Genomic DNA, 14,961 nt, shown 5'->3' with positions numbered 1-14,961 from the left:
GGTTCTTCAGAACAGAGTCCTTTGCCTGAGCCCTGCTCTCAAAGAGAAAGGGGAACTTCTGATTAAACACTAGAATCAACAGCTCTCCCACATCTTGCCTACATACATCTACCTGAGTTGTAAACACTACTAATGTTACAACTAGTGTTAGTGGCAGATTTGGTATCCAAAATGACAAAGATACAACAATCTAACTGCTGAAGGCTACCTAGGAAATCTAGGATATGCCCAAAGTAACACACAAMATCCCCATACACACACATAAAATCAAAATATAAATGCTAGAAAGGTATTTTGTGGAGGAAGAGTTCAAGATAAAAGACAAGCTATTTGGATCTGCATATTACTGCACACACTGGAACAAAATATTGACATACATTACACACCAAATCAGAAAAATGTAACAATAAATGATGACAACTATATTTCTAGAAAGTATGGGTACACCCTGCATTAGCACAAACAAGCATAAGCACAATATTATTGGGGAAAAAAGTAGTCCCTAAAAGCCAGGGAGATGGATAAAATCACTGCTATCAGTTTTGCATGACAACCAAATAGAACCACCTTTCACTTCACTGTACTATAGTTAAAAAWGCACTAAAATAAAAGCAAGAAAAGGAGATACTGCATCTATTACCTCAAGGGGAAGACGAGAGAAAACACATTAAAAGAACACCCATCACTCAAAAACCACCAACAGAACAAAGCATAAAATGTATACAATGCCTGAAAGGCATGAGGTACCTCAACTTTAGCTCTTACAAGGTACGTATAAATACATGTATCATTGTGGTAACAGGCTGAGTCTGGGAAACTGAGAGATTAAGACAACAAACTTAATCACCAGGAGACTGCCCAAAAAATAGGCCCATTAAGAAACATGTTTCATTCAAGTTTAATTTCCTTTAAAACCAACAAACAAAAAACAAACCAACATGAAAAATCACTCAAATCCCCAACACCACCACCACCACCCAATCATGAAGTTGTAGCTATGAAAACGTATAAACAAAAATCAAGAATGGTAACAGGGTATTTTCCAAAAAGSAGGATATTGAGGAGCTGAACCTATTTGTGAACACACAAAGAACTGCACATCTTAAATCTGTACAGTTCTACACAAACTCAAGATGCCCAGCAGTCAAGCAGGGGGAGGGGAAAAAGCAAGTTTTACTTTCTCTTCTACCCAAATTACTCCTCAGTGAAGAATTTACATTCTAAGTCTCCATTTTAAGCGAACAATAGTTAGGGAGAAAAGTTATCTGTCGGGTCACAAGTGAACTCCTCTACCAATGAAAAATCAGATCATGCASTACACAGCATTTTATTCAGTCTTGTTTAGACACCAGTCAATAGCACTTTCCAGGGATGATTGATTGCATATATCCCATTGGAAAAAGCTGTGCTGTATAATCCAAATATTCTGTATTTACTTTCTATCATCAGTGACAGGGAAAAACTCTCATCAGTGAGTTTTGTTCTTTGTAGTACCTTCATGCTTCATGCTGCCAGCCATATTCCAGCACCCTTCACAATCCCTCAGGTGAAATGCCCTCAGCCCATTTTTTTTCTCTCTCGCTATGTATGTTGAGACAGGGCTGATAAAAGTTGTGCAGCTCATGCAGCACTTTCCACTACAGTAGCTCTGTCYAATACCAATTCAATACAGATACTGCAAGAGAAGATTATCTAGAGACAATTAYTTTATGGGACTAAAGAGTCTTGGAGAGACTGGTAACACCAGATCCAAGCAATTATGAGTAGACGAACAGGATAAAAAGCTGGAATAACAAATAGCTCAGGAGCCCTCAGAGACAAGGAAAAAAAACCTCAGAACTAATGATAAAATAAAAYAGGGTTTACAAATTTTGTAACAAATCCTGAGAAGGCTCATGCAAACATAGCCCAGCTAAATCCTATTTACACCCTCTCCATCCCTTTAACTCACAGGCTTATATTGCATCAAACTTCTGTGGCTGTGCTGGGTTTTCATCACACTGCTCTTCACCACAAATCAAAGGCATCTGTCAAAGCACAACTCCAGACCTGCAGCAGACTCTGCTTTCAACTCAGTTGACAGGGAAGGTGAACCTCAATTTTAACTTGCATTTTTATTGCTATAATTTCACTTTTTTTCAACTGAACATTTATTGCAGCACACACACAGCAGTGTATTGTGAGCAGCAGTWTTTACTTCATTTGTGTGCTTGGCGGCACCTCCTGAGCAAATGGAATTCAGAAATGACTGCCACCACACAAACTCCCTGCAGCTTATCAGAACTGTAAAAAATAAACCTGATAACAAAAGCCCAAATTGTCAGCTTGCTCAAAAACAATCCCCACACCCTTYGGATCAAGGTGAAGCATTAGCAGAGTAACAGACTTGTCCAGTCCCTATCTTACTTTACAACAATAAAGCTAATTTGTTTAGAATAACTTTTGGAACAAACCCACACAGTTTAAACAAGATAGGCAAACTACCTGGGAATATGCAAATTGATCCATTACGGAATTTGCATAAAATCTGAGGGAGAAAAGCTATGAAACATTTGGCACTTCTGCTTTAATCCTCACGCTGTCTCCCCTGGCAGGCAGAGAAAAAGCCCTCTTCAAATCATCACAAGACTCAGCACTATTAACAGTMACCCACCTCAGAGACACTTCTGTGGAAAGGGTTTTCATAGCTAACATTAATTTCTGTGCAGCAAATCATTTTTATTTCATTTTTCTTGTGCCGTAAACCCCAATGTCCCAATTACAGCTGCTTCACAATATTGCAAGTCTAATATTCCCAGACATTATCTCATAGAAAAGAAATAAAAAAGTAAAGACAAGAAAGTGTGGAAAGGAAAGAGATTACTTACTGCAGTTATATATTYATGTGTGATGTTACAGCATTTAGCTGAATGGAACCTGCATCTTCAGCTACTAATATCCCCTAAGTCACTAAGTAATGAAAGCTCTTTTCTTTCTCTTGATCCTGTCTGAACAACCACCACAAGCAAAACGTATTTCTCATATTTATTTTTGGACTACTTATTCTACCTGGCCCAATATAAAAAGAAAAATGGTTCTTACTTCTAACTTCACGTCCCCATATGGACACACCTGATGCGAAAAGTTCTCCCTCAGAAGAAATATAGTCTCCTAAAAAATTCCCTGTCATAATAAGTCAAAGAAAAATAAATCAGTGCTCTTGTAACAGAGAGCACCTTTCTATCCCCCTAATATCAAAATCTCAGCAACAGAAACTTCTTCCATGTTTAGGGGAGTGTGTGTCAGAAATTCTGTGTATTCAGCCATTAAATGTATGCAGATCAAGTAAGCTCYTGTTATTGCCAGGGAGCTTTCCCAGGTCAGACAAGCCTAGGACAAAGGCCTTTRTTACAGAGAAAGCAGTTTACTTGCCCTGTGCATAATGAAAAAAGTTCAGTTATTTCAGTCACCAGAAAACAGAAATGGAATAAATTTGAAAAATACCTAGGAAAACAATRAACAGATAAACTGGCATAGCATTGCAAATAAATGCATTAATAGGGTCTAAACATGAATATCTGTGGTTTAGGTTAAAAAATTAAGAAGCATTTTATAGCAGGATCAGAAGATATGATTTAACAACTGTGACCCATACTGCTTTATACTGTTCTAAGTTTGGAAATAATGAAAAGCAAATAGGATCTTTCTAGTAGACATGAGATTGTTTCCTACAGTTGTAGRATGGTGATCAAAACGAGTTTGGGACATCTAGTATTGAAATTATCTGGCTACCACTTTATTTCTCAACATTAAAAAAAACTTTTTGAGATCTCAGGTACTTTTCTGATTTTATTCCATCTTGGATGCTACACATACACTTGATTCTGTTTCATATGAAATTTCCCAGAGAAGAGGAGGCAAATGCAGTCAATAACTCAGTGTGGGAAATGATCTGCACGACTGAACTCTGTCCCACTTTCCAGCTGAAGTCGGTTAGCTCAGCTGCCAGTAAAACCACTGGGCCCTTCCAGAGAGACTGCCTGGCACACACAATGGTCCTCACCTGTCTTTAGCGCTTAACATCCCAGACGGAATTCCATAAGTTATAGAAATTACTTATATAAAAATACTATTTTTCAATACAATGACTGATACTGTTACCATTTTATGAGAATACTTGAAATGTATTTTGGAGCATTCCCCGAATCAAGAGAGTAACACCTAATGCCAGTGCAAAAGATCAAGTTGCACAAAATGCATTTTTTTAATAATTCATTTAAATAAATGTATTTCAGACACAAAAAGGGAAATTACTTTTAAATCTTTTAAAGGGAATTTACTTTTAAATATGATTGTATCTTTTACTGTAGTAGAAAGTTGTCAGCTCTTGGAATGATGCTGAAATCTTACCCTGCACCAGGTCGTGGCAACAGCAAGCAGGGACAGCATCACCTGCAGCTCGTGTCAGCATTAATGAACCACCTTCCCTCAATCTTCAAATCTCACCATGCCTTAAATACAATCTACCATTTACCATTCTGCTCACAAAAACCCCATTCTGAACTAGTACTAATGTTTTTTAAACCAAGCAGCCTGCAGCCTTGAGCAACACGCCCTAGCTGACCCTCCTTTGARCAGAGTGATTGGAGAAGATGATCTCCAGGTGTCTTCCAGCCTTTGCTTTCCCGTGGTCCTGTGATCTTTGAAAAAAAGCACAGCTAGAAGTCAGAAAGCTGGGCACATCTATACATTTAGGCTCCTTCTACCAAATTGTATACCCATTCAAAACCAAACAAAAACCAGATAAACATGACTGACTTTGCTATGACAGGAATGAATAGTAGGCATTRAAAGGAAATGGCATGGCAAAAATATATTTAATCATGGCTTAACAAGAACTCAGGTCATAGCTACAACATTCCCAGCATGGTGTCTCCTAAGTATACCATTGTTCTGATCCAGTCAGAGCCCTAGTGTTGGGAAAGATGATCTGTCTGTTGACATAAGATCTATAAACCTCAAGTACTCTAACCACACTAGAATGTACAGCGACCACAGGTTCAAAATTGGGACAAACCCAACTTTTAATACAGAATACTTTCAAGACAAACAGAACAGAACTGAGCTGCTCAGTTTCAATTTTCAGGAAAATTTCTTGACCAAAGGAAGCATGTGATTAAGTAACTCACAGAAAATGYACAAATTCAGCTACACTGCCACAAAGGAAGCAAGATAGTCCTGCAATTTTTCTTCTTTTGTCCTGAAGAGGCTTGATAGCGGAAATATAAGTTGGAAGGATGCCACTACCAACCACACTAATCAGTGCTCCCGGGTCTGGTGATGATACCGGCAAACATCATTCTCTCCTTTTCCTACACCTTTTGTATAATTACACCTGGTCAGCAGTGTTCCTCCTCTGCTAAATGCTTCAAAAGCACAGAAAACAAAGTCAGAAATAGCAAGGGAATGTTCCTGTTGACTGTGGATGGGATATCATGGAGGCTTTTCCAAACCTACTACACTTTAAGCATCTCACCAACCTATTGTTTTGAGAAGCTTTTCACAGAAAGCTGCTATTTTCTCTCTCTTACCACATTACAGAAGAAAGGCAAAGGAGGACAAAAGCAAGTAGTTTGAATAAGTAGGTAGAAGACAGTGGGAGTTTAATCTTTTTTTATTCAAGTTAACATCAAAACCATTTGTTAAATGCATCTATTACAGTAGTGTGATGCGCCTGCATTTTCAGAGTCTTATTAGYACGGCTTCCACTGCTTTGTAATGAGTGATGGCAATTCTTATTCAACTTAAGACATTAAATGCTCCTTATACAGCCCATGACAATTATTAGCTCCAGAATTCCTGAAGATCTTCCTAACAGTAAAAAAGGTACTTGTCTTACATCAACCTCTTAATGATGAGAGCCTAATTCAGAAAGTAACATTTGACAATCAGTGAATTCTGAGAACAAAGGAAGCATGAGAACAAAGGAAGCATGCTTTCAGACAGTTTTAAAGAATATTGCCTTACTAAAAATGAGCATACTGTAAGACTTGGATATACATTTGAAAAATATTAAAAGAGCATCAGGTCTCCCCCGAAGATTTCTAGAAATWCATTATAAGCTTTTATAAAGTACAACAGCAAAACATTTCAGTTATGGCCTATATTCTGCATATGCCTTCTGCTTTCTCAAACTGGGACCCATTTGTGTTCCTTCAATCCTTAAGTAATTTGAAAAAAATAAAGACAAAATGGTAACACTAGYCAAAAGAATGTTGTGTTCTACCTTCCTTTATCAAAATTCCTGCTGACAGCTGAAGAGGGTAGGTAGATATAAAGATACCACAGATATTTTTCAACTCTAGAAGTGTTATACCTTACTGCTGCTCCATACCAAAAGGCAGCTGGCAGTGTGGTCTGCTCCCTCTGGCCAGGTAGACTGGAGCTGCTACTCTCACAGACAGTATCATCATTACAGTAACTTCACAACTGCTCACCAACTCTTCAAGGAGGAGGCTCCCCWCTCCCTCCTAATGACCAATCCTGCRCTCCAGCTCTACACCAAACATCTCAGTAAATTTCTCTAACCGCCTCTTTAAGAATGCAAAGAAAACATTGTATTTAAATATAATTTTTAAAAAAATCTTATGCACAGAAGTTGTAAGACATGCTCAAAACGCCATTACATTAAGCACCACATGTAACCTAGATGATGATACCCTAGAAAGTAATTTCAGTTTTCAAATGCAAAATAACAGGTATCTTTTAACAGGAGGAAGAAGTGGGCATATCAGTTGCAACTCTTCTTGGCAGTATTCATTAAATCCCATGCCCAAATATCTCAGACCATTTGTACTTTCAGTGCTRAGGGCTCCTTAAAAAAAATCACAGATTAAAAAGAAAAATTAAGATTTCTAAGGCCCTGAAACTAAATTTGTCAASAGGCTGCTCAAACAACTAAGCTACAGTTCAATTAAATGGATTTTTCAGTTAATTTCTTGTTAGTTGACATTTTGAGTCATAGGAAGATAATTACATTTTTTCCATATGGGACAAGGGAGGAGCTGGTCAAAAGAGTTAGGCAGAGGAGATGTCACTGTTATGGTTTTACTTGGTCCGATTTTTGGTGGTGGGGGGATGAGACCAAGAAACCACAAATATGGCTCCTCTGAGGAAGTTCTAGAAGCTTTCTCCTTCTTCTCCAGCAAAAGGAGCCCTACCCCTTGTGTTTTAGAGACAATCCATTATGGCTCTGAGGTTGATGGACAGGCTGCCCATCAGGCCTGGGCCAATTGCACAGGCTGGTTACACTTYTGTGATGACGTATTGTCTTGTACTTAAGAAGAATTCAAAACAATATAGGGGCGGCCGCCAGTTTTTAGGTTGTTAGTATCATGCACTGGGGAAAAACAGAGCAGGAGGGTGAGGAGATGTAAGARGAAAAACAATGGAGACCCAAGATCACAGTAAGGAGAAGATAGGTACTGTTTTGCTGTGCTGTGGTTCTCAAACATGGAAAAAACAAGCTGTTCTCAAAAGGACTATTTCATCAATGAGAGACCTGTATAGAAAAGTAGAGCGACCTTGCTCTGAGGAAAAAAAAAAAAAACTGGCCTTTGAGGACTGGACTGAACTGATCAGGAGCCAAAAAGGGGGAAGAGGCTTGGCCCCCCCACAACGTTTGAAGTGAGTTGATGCTGAGAAGAAATTGTGTTCTGCGGGGAGGATGAGGTGCCCCCGCTCCACGGCTGAAGCAAGTGGATGCTTAGAAGAAGCTGTGTTCTGACAGGAGATTTGTGATAGCGGTCTTACGCCACCGATACAACGCAGTTTGGCCTTGGAGAACATTCTTTCCTTTCTCCTACGAGGTAAAGAAAAGAATCCCTTGCCATCAGCAGTTAYACACTGACTGTTTCTTGGGAAAAGAACTTCCACAGCTTGGAGCTGTAAGAACACTTCTCCTATGATGCTGGATGACAACCGTAATGAGTGTTTGATCTATGTTAGACTTTCATTACTGTCCCCTGTGTGTGCGCGGGAAGACATGAAGTGGGGGGTAGAGAGGGACGACCTGAGAAAGAGACGGGTCCCCTGAAAGGATAACAGGTGTCTTAAAATGTCTGTTTTTATTTTTCTTCTCCTTGTAAATTTTTCCCTATCTCTGTTCCCCTCCCCGGTGCCATAGTATTCTCAGTAGTTTTTAGTAATAAATCTATTTTGCAACTTAAGTTATTCAGCCTGTCTGACCATTCTCTGGAACACATACGTGTCTTTCTCTCAATTATGTTATGTTATCTAAAAGCCATAAATTTTAGTGTTAATTGGGCTTCTGCTCTCCCTTCTGCCTCTCAGGTGGTGGGGGGAGGAAACATCGTGGGTGCGGTGCTTTTGGCTTTCAGCACAGTTCAAACTACGACAGTCACACTTCTGAAAAATAGGAAACAGCAACTAGTTTTTGTWGATTGTCAGGAATGATTTCACAGACTTCTGCATGAGTACTACAGGCATCCATAGCTTTAATGAAAAATTAGAAAATCATAGAAAGGGCATAAAATATCTGCACGTTTGGCAGTGCTACTCTCACATTCATTTTTTCCACATCAATCAATTGCTGTCCTTTTCAACAGAACACTAAGCTAGTTCAAATACCCCATCCACTTACTACTCAATAGAAATAACATACTCAATACTTCACTACTATTGATCTGTTGTAGATTAAGTTAACAGTCTTTATGCAATTAATGGAAAAACAAATATATTAACACTGGGCTACAGAACAATGATGACTTCTGATTGGATCTTTGATATAATTCAACAGTTCTATAAATTAGAATAATTTGTTGTAGAAATATCAGTGTATCTTCACTGGCCTTTAGGGCCAGCAGTGCAAYTTTATGAGAGATGCTTTACAAGCAGCAGAAGGCATTGTTTACATTAATAATTTACTTGTATAGTAATACAGTATATGATGCTTTCAATTATCATTTAATGTTTGAAAAAAAACAAACAAAAAACAACACAAGCCTGTCATTCCAAGAACTAAGCCAAGAGCAGCAAGTTGCTTTTGTGTAATTCTGCTGAGCTCTCATTTTGATTTATTGCTTGTGCATGGAGATAYGTAAAGCGGGAGATGCGCTTCACATTTTTGATCAGTGTTAATTTCTCCCATGTGCCAGCAGCAAGAGTGGCTGCAGCAATTAAATGATCATGACAGCAGCAGTAGCAGCTGGGGCCATGGCAGCAACCTCCTTTCCTTCATTTCCTCCTCTCCTTCCAGAATGGAGATGGTAAAGAGGAGGAAAAAGCCCTTCATTCCCATTTCAAACAGGAGGCTTATGAGCCTGTTCATAATGGGTTTTTGTCCCAAGAGGAGTCTGCAGCAAGGATAGCTCCAGACACTACTCTGTAAAGTGAAAAACTCTACTGGGAAAAGAAAATAAGAGAATCTGCAGAGCCAAAGAGTAAATGAATGAAAAATAGAAAAGGTAGTGAATATATGCGAACAAATGGAAAGGGAGGAAAAACGAGKGCAATGGAATCAAAGAATTTTCAATGAGTGTGGGTTTTTAATTAAAGAAAAAGATGTCACAAGTATAACAAAAAGGGACATTTAATAGCCCTTACAGCACCCCTCCAGTTTCTGAAGAACCGCAGATTTCCAAAGCACAGTGACCCGTTACAGGTCATGTAGTCAACGCAAGCCTCCTTTTCAAGTTTCCTCCCTCACCCATAGAAGCCTGGCTCAGTTRGCAAAAAACCCCAAAAATCTGTAGTGTGTCAGCATATCAAATATTACACAAATGCAAAAATGCCACTCAGCTCAGCAAGAGACAGGGGCTCATGTGTGGAGGAGCTTGTGGACGTCACAGGACAAGGTCACCACAGCACTCGACTGTGCAGCGTCAGGGATGAACCCAGATACCCCAGAGCATCCTCTCTATTGCCACTAACTGTGATCAGAGTGGCTGGGCAGCTGAGGCATCCTGATCACCTCCTGCCTTTACCCCACAACTCTGGGAACCTTTCAATCCATAATCCATCTTTAACCCATACACAATACTACTGAACTTAATAACCCAAATGAGAAATACCAACTTATTAAACGTACATCCCTGAGGCAAAGCAAATACGTAGATCACTTTATGGAAAGTAATCTAAAAATAGGAGATGAGAAGGCCACTGGAAAGTATGTCTATTATGCCCAATTACAATCAATGGATGATTTCCAGAGACTAAATTTATTATGAGTATCTAAGCATTCTTGAGTGATACCTACATTGCAGATGTTACTTCAGCTTCTTTAAAGCAATAAACTACTTCAGRTTTGTGGGGGTTTGTTGGCTTTTTTTGTTGAGGGTGAGTTTTTATTTGTTTGTGGGGGTGAGGTGTTTAAGTTTAGGTACTAAAGAGCATCCAGTCTTTACAGCTGCTCTAGGTTAGTGCAACTCTATTCCAGCATTCAACAACAGATTGTCTTCTACAGGAAGAAGAAGGAGGAAGCTTCCTTCTAGCAGGAAGCTCCCGGGAGGAAGAAAGAAGCCTGTCTGTCCTCAAATCTGACWAAAAAGCTTGAAGAACTATAACAACTCAGCTGATTTCAGCTTAAATAAAGTAAAATACTTGTCGAAATGATACACCGAGTGTAAAACACAGCAACATCAGTTCTCTGAAGCTAGTATAATTTGCTTAGTGTCCAAAAAAAGGAAAAATTAATTGAAGTAATTTGTTTTCCTCAAGGATTTATGGGTTTTTCAGCTGATGCTAAAGGAATCCCCTACCTGCACTGCTACACAAATCCCCAATGACTRAAAAGCCTTGTAAGGCTGAGGGCGCTTTACCTATATACATAAGATATTAAGTAATGCTAAGCATTRCTTCAATAATGCAGTAGGAAGGGCAGTAAGCACACCTACATTATCTCAGTTTTCCCTAACTGGTTATGTTACAGGCATATTTTTTAATATCTTGCATAATATAATTACGTTATATTCATGGACCTTTTCCACACTGAACTTGAAGAACTATATCAAATTTTCCTTTTTAAACACTGATTAAGGACCAAAAACAACAGGAAAGTTTTGTTTCCAGATATTTAATTGCAAACAGAACAAGTGAAAGTCACACCCAGTAAGCAAAAGCTTTTATAAAAATATACACACACAGAGTGTGGGATCAAAGCAGAAGTAAACACATTAATGCAGAGTTCCCAGCTCTTACACACATTATTACAATATATTGAAATGTATGTGTACCCAATCTTGAAGTGCTGAACTGCCATTATTGGAATATTACTTCAGAAATTACTATTCCCTAAAGACTCTATTTAGAAGGTGAAATACATTTCAAAGGTTTTATTCTACACCTCTAGGCCTATGACCAATAAAAAGCGGCAAAGCAGTTCACGTTAATGGATTCTTAATTAGTCTGGGATGCACAAAAGAAATTTAACATAAGAGCAGCTTCTAATTCTAAAYTTTAAAACACCAGAGAGCTTCTCARACACAGCAGCAGCAATGTATGTTCCAATGTCACAGTAAATATGAAGGCTAGAGATTGAAAGTYGAAACTGTGGAATTCTCTTTTGCAGAAAAGGAAAGCTATTTTCAAAAATAAAACACCAAATGTAAAAAAGAAACAAACTGTCTTCCCAAACCCCACGCTTACTTTGCACGTATTTGCAACAAATGAAATTGTATCAAATCAGATATATAAACTTATTGATGTTTAAAAAATATAGGAAGATAAACCAAAAAAAAAACCAAAAAACAATTCCCAAAGTTTTTCCAGAAAAAGGATCCACCTCTAGTATATAGGGAACAGTAGGTCTCATTACTGCCCCAGAAGCCATCCAAACACAAGTACCAAGTGTTCAAATATGACTGCAGCCACGTGCTGCAGAGAAATCCAAAACTCGCTTCTCACTGCGTGGACCAGAGGCAGGAGTACTATTCCATCTCATGTTTCAGCCTGGATACATGGAACTGTCTTAKGCCTACTGATGACTTGCAGTCATACGAGCATGTGTTCTAACACAGTAATTTGAAACAAAATTTAGGTTAGCATACAACATACCCATAACAAATGTTGGTACACCAAAATATCACACTAATGGAAGCCTCCTCCACAGGCTSTACCATTGCAGCACTCCACTACCAATTTGAACCACAGCACTCTTTAACAGTCTTTTATGCTAAAAAGTCTTCTACAGTACCTACCACACAAAATGTTTATTTACTGTGATCCCAAACCCCCATCACTGCTAAGGCAGAGCACTGTTATACTTGGCTACACTGTCTTTGACATCACTTAGGAAAGTTGGGCACAGGGATCTGAGTTTATCGGCTGTGCTACACCCAGTCTAGGTCCAAGAGACAGACTGAAGCAATACTTCCTCTCTAGGAATGGGACAAGAAAGAACACAAGTCAGCATGATGAAAACATTTTTTTGGTAAGCCTTAAGAGAGGAATTGGCAAAGACTGGAAAACATCGTGCTGCTCTTAGAGACAAGAAGACAGCACAGCAGTCATGTTATACTAATCTACCAAGCCTACACAGCTCAGGATTGCAGCTCCCTCTGCAACAGCAGAGGAAAAAAAATCAGAGTAACGTCGAGCTTTGAAAGAGACTGGCAACCTACATGAGCAAAAAAACCTCATATATATGAAAGCCTTCAAAGAAGTCAGGGGGTGCTAGTATAATTAAAAGTGGGGGTGGGATAAAGACTAATTCAAATAATGCAATAGAATTATTTACACTACTGTATTTTGCTTAGCAGGAAAGCTTTGCTTTTCCCATACATTTCTCTCTGCATTCTTCTTCCTTTATATCGACATGCCARAAAAGAAGATTTAGCATGTTGAATCAGTTAGAACGGTCTTCAAAGCAGGAGCAGAAATTAAGTTACAGGCAGATATAATTAAGTCTTAACAATTTTGATGATGTTCCAGCATGAATAAATTCAACAATCTCCCACGAGTTGTTTAAATTACATGTGYATGTTTGTGTTTATGGCAGCCAGATCAAAGTTATTATATCCAGTTTCAAACAAAGGCTTTATCTAGCATATAAAGATGTTTTGGTAGATCCTTTTTTATAATCCCATTTAAACACAATTTTACTTATTGCTGGCAATCAAGAAAACAAACCTTAAAYAAGCCATTACTTCAGTTGCTCATTGCATCTGATGAAGCCAACTTGAAGCAAGTCATCAACACAAAATCTCTGCAACAGTAGTGCAGCCACTAGCAAGTTTAAAGCCAACTTCCACCTCTCAGCTGTAATTTTACCAAGTTCGTTTTGTACTGAAACTGGAAACAGACTGAAGCAATACTTCCTTTATTCARTTTATACATCTGGAAGTGTTATATCAAGCATTAATGGAATTCCTAAGAGCAGGCTGTGGAGGGAGACGGAGGAGAAATCTCCACACTTCATGAGAATTGTACTTGAAGGATTTCTGGAGGTTTAACAGAAAGGGACAAGTAGAAAGATAAAAACAGTAAAAGCCGAGGGCAGAGCATAACTAACAGAGACTGGTAGGCATAAACAACTCAAAATTTTTTTGAAGTGCTTTGAAAGAAATGTTATCATAAATGCAGGCTCTAATGTTATTTAACAAGAACTGATAATTTTTCCTCAGACTGATGTAACTGAAGTTGAAATTACTAGAGAGGAAACAATYGTCTCAATTCTCATTAGCAGGCTTTGAACAGCTGAAGAGCTACAGAGAGCAATGTTGGAACTTCTGATTGCAATTCTAATGATAATTTCAAGGAAAGGTGTGGGCAGGTATTAAAAGCATTCTATGATAAAGTTCAACTTGCTGAAATAATAAGCAGGTCTTAATTCCTCCACAATCTTTCTTTCATTAACTCAAAAACCTATATTCTGCTCTTAGCTCAACATCCTAAAACAATAATCATCATTTCAAAGAAGTTATATTAACATATGGTATTTATTATCTAACATATACTAGTCCCAGCCATGCTGTTCACCCTTCACCTGATAATAACATGTGACATCATGATATTTACATCAGCATTAACAGGTATCCCAATAATTCTGTTTTCTAAGAGCTCTTGCAAAATTGTAAAATTATAGAACTTGTAAAATTAGCTCAGATGCTTTCAAGAGACAGTTAAAAACACATTTGTCACATTTTAAACTCTTCTGTCCAGATCTCAAAATGAAACTAAGATGGTGGGTCAAACGTCTTCAGCACGTAAAAGCACAACCAGATAAACACTTAATAGCAGTAGCTTTTGAAACAAAATTTATTTAAAATAAATTTGTTAATGTTACTAAAGTTCCTCTGGACTGAAGCAAAGCAAGAAAACTATTTAATAAAACACATACAATTCTAGGAAAGCATAAGATATCAGATATCTGTATTTCTTAACAGAAATTATACCAGTCATCTAGACATGGATGCAAAATAGAACCAAATATTTCTTCCTTTTACAACCAATTTAACCTTGACCCTTTCAATCTGGTTTATGCTGATAGGCTTGCTACAACTTCTCAGACTAAAAAACATAACCTGAACGCACTATTAAAGAATGTAGAGATTTTGAAAGATTTCAGTGAAACCACTAGATATTAATCTCCAAACACTTTCAAGCTGCTTCAAGTACAAAATCTGATATAAAAAGTGCCATAAAGAAGAGCTGAATCAAGTTTTAAGTTCTTACTGTGGAAAACAGTAAAATAATTTACTTTTACCATGACCGTAATTTACCTTTTTACCATGACTTTTCTGAACACGAAACACACACTAAGTACATCAGCAAATGCAGATAACACTGCACATCTTCACAGAAATACAAAATATTGCTATAWCCAGACTCCTAACTGTAACCAATAGCTAATTCAGCCATATTTTTACATCATGTAAAAGACTGCATGCTTTAACCATCTGATGTTTTAGTGTTCCTTCTAGATGACATACATTGTACTGTTTTGTTTTGCTTTTTATCCATCTT

At 38.0% G+C, this 14,961-nt stretch overlaps 1 protein-coding gene across 1 annotated transcript in view; it reads right to left on the bottom strand.

The window, feature by feature from the left end:
• The window catches only part of LOC130585379 (dedicator of cytokinesis protein 4-like), a gene marked incomplete at its 3' end in the record, with an annotated part of 94,281 nt that overhangs the window by 32,742 nt on the left and 46,578 nt on the right, over window positions 1-14,961 (bottom strand). The window lies entirely within an intron of this gene.

The sequence above is a fragment of the Malurus melanocephalus genome, unplaced genomic scaffold (assembly GCF_030028575.1).
Source record: "Malurus melanocephalus ecotype Western Australia unplaced genomic scaffold, MMel_1.1 scaffold_880, whole genome shotgun sequence".
NCBI classification, from domain to species: domain Eukaryota; kingdom Metazoa; phylum Chordata; class Aves; order Passeriformes; family Maluridae; genus Malurus; species Malurus melanocephalus.
The sequence above is the reverse complement of the archived record's forward strand: the minus strand, read 5'-3'. Positions and strand labels throughout refer to the sequence as shown.